Here is a 3,087-nt window from a genome sequence, read left to right as displayed (position 1 = left end):
AATCACAATGTAGATCAAAATAGTATCACCATTTTTTTTTAATTAGAGGAACTTGGAATCTCACTTGACAGGGGACTACCACGGGTGTACAACCTAACCTCTTTTCACTAAATTCATGATTTTTTTCCTTTCTTGATATATATATATATATATATATATATATATATATATATATATATATGGTGATTTCTTTCTCTTTTTTTTGAGATACTCGTATATATATATATATATATATATATATATATATGAATGACAATGAAGCGTAATTATTTTGTATTTTTGTTTGTATAGTTAAAATCCAATCCTATGATTTTTCAGGAAATTTTAATTTCTAAATCTTAAAATGTATTTTTAATTATACAAATGAATTCAAAATTTTGAAAAATCTCTAAAACATGGAGTGTGGACAAAAATTGTATCACTGATCTTCTCATTTTTATGTAAGTTGGAGAAATAGTCTCTCCTCCTCTCATCATAATCATAGAATTTGAACTTTGGATCTCTCACTTTACTTCAATCACCAATTATTAATTAAACTTTTTCATATTTACAATTTTAATTATATTTATTAAAAAATATGCCCTTCATTTCATATAAATGGTCAAAATATACTATTCTTTTACTTTCTTTACTTATTTAAAACGTTTTGAAATAGAAAAAGATATTAAAATATATTTTTTTACAAATTTGGAAAATTGTAAGTATATAATTTTTTTATATTTTATATTGAATTGAATATTTATGTGGTTTGCAATTCAAAACGTCTTTGATTTTTTATTTTTATAAGATAGACTTTAATAACAACCATTAAATTTTAAATTAACAAATTATAAGATTTTTTTAATATATTAGTCATTTAAAAAATAAAAAATATATTTTTAATTTAATTTTTGAATATAAAAATCATTTAATTACTCAATATAATATTAAATAAAATTTCTTAATAAAATAATTATATATAGAGTTTGAGTGGACCTAATGGTTAAAAGTATGTGTTTCTTCATTAAAAAAAAAAAATCAAATATTTAAAAGTAAAAGGCATAAAGTATATATACTTGAGTAGATTTTGACAATCAAATCCCTAAAAAAAATTAATAGTTTATTTCTTAACAGAAACCTGTTATAGACCAATTTATTGTCTAACTTAAACTACAAACTCTATATATATATATATATATATAGATAGATAGATATAAAATTATAATTATAATTAATTAACTATTTTATTTATTACGCCGTAAGGCGTTCCCTCTGAGAAAGACATCCCTAAAATGTGACGTGTGCAATCCTGAGCCATTGATTCTGTGTTAGACGATTGGGGTGTTTTCCGCCGTTGATTTAATATGTTTTTTTAATTTAAAATGTCTTTTTTTCCACCGGGCCACACGAAACGTGTCTTTGTTTCTTCCCTGCATGACGGCCGCGTAGCTCGCGTAGCGTTCTGCTTCCTACCAGAGCTTTATATAGGCACAGATTGTCTTTGTTTCTTCCCTGCATGACGGCCGCTCTGCTTCCTACCAGAACTTTATATAGGCACTGATTTTCATCCGGAGGTAACCAGCTCCACACAAGGGTAACCAGCTCCAGACAAGGACAGGTAATTCTTTGTTTTCTGTTAACGTTTTGTTTATGAAACTCAGTCATGTATCTTAGGGCTTTCCCATAGACTTATTCCTCCAAGATTATTCGCATAGACTTCACAGTATACATCGGTGTTTCACAGGTTTACTCATTTCCAGTTAATGAATAAGATTGCTGAAATCTCTCTTTACAGTTCATTCTATAAATAAACAGGGTTATGGGTTTCATTCTTATCGTTTTGACGAATACTGTTATTTGCATTTGCTCGCTGTATATAATTTCTACAGCGGAGATTTCCCAGTTTCCCCAATGGAGCTCTTTCTTTGAAATTGGGGTTTCTTCCCCAAGAGGGTCAATCTACCTGAACAGGTTACCCTGGCTGGAGGATAGGTATTTTAATACCTCACTTACCCTCAGACCAGTGTATTGGCACTATGAACATGGTTCATTTACTCCCTTTACTTTAGCTTATCAGTCACAGTGTCTCTGTTGATTATGGGTTGAATAACATTACCATTTCAATCCTGTTAGACAGGTAATCTAATCTTTTTAAGTAATAGGACGAATACAACTCTGAAAAAATGAATCTCAGAACAGCTTCCTGGAGTTCTGAGTCTTGCAGCAAAGGGCATTTTATAATGTCAAGATCAGCAGACTTGACACTGTAAATTTCCAATAATCTCGTGGCATAAGGACGGTTCTTCACATACATGTCAAGGATCCTCTGCTCATCTAATTTGATCACATGAACCGGATTAGGGTTGTAAAGTGGCATTGTACTTAGAAAATTAAATACCGTGGCGAAGCTTGATCCTAGCTTCTTAGCTGTAAGTGAATAACGGTGGCAGTGAGTATCAGAAGGTCCAGATTCTTCTGTGTCTTATCAGTGATAATATTGAGTATGATCTGACACTAAGAAACTCCATGATCTCATGTTCCAGAAGGAAAAACCTTGCCAAATGCTTTAATCTTCTTTTTGGAATTTCCACGCGCTATCGGTGATTAAATCTATTAGGGTATAAGCAAATACTTTTAAGGATTTGTAAAACGACCCATATTTCTTACAAATTCAAGTTTGAACTTCTATGAGTTTGTACTATGTCTTAGAATTGCGGGACACTGGTTATATGAAAAATAAAAGTAACTTACTTTCAACTCTGGGTTTTGCAGAGGATCTATATAAGGTTTCGTCATTCTCTCAAGGTTGGCGTGCATAAGAGAAGGTGCCCTTTTTCAGAGACGTGATGAAACTAGCGTTCAATGCAAACATGTTTCGAAGATATTGGACTTTAGGGGTTTTAGGGGTCTGACATTTTTGTAGACTGATGTCAAGCGATCTGGATGCCTTCCATACATATGCCAAGTCCGTTCCAGTAAGGCCCAGCTGGATGTTTTCATCAGCTCAATCTTTGGCTTCAACTGCAGATCAACATTAAGAAAAAGAACAGCTGGGTACACAACGATCGCGCTTGCCAGATCTCCAGTGAATCCTGGGTCTCTGAAGAG

This window comes from Pinus tabuliformis, chromosome 7, assembly GCF_031772625.1.
Source record: "Pinus tabuliformis cultivar Carrire ecotype Pingquan chromosome 7, CPIR1, whole genome shotgun sequence".
NCBI lineage: Eukaryota > Viridiplantae > Streptophyta > Pinopsida > Pinales > Pinaceae > Pinus > Pinus tabuliformis.
This window is presented reverse-complemented; position numbering follows the sequence as displayed.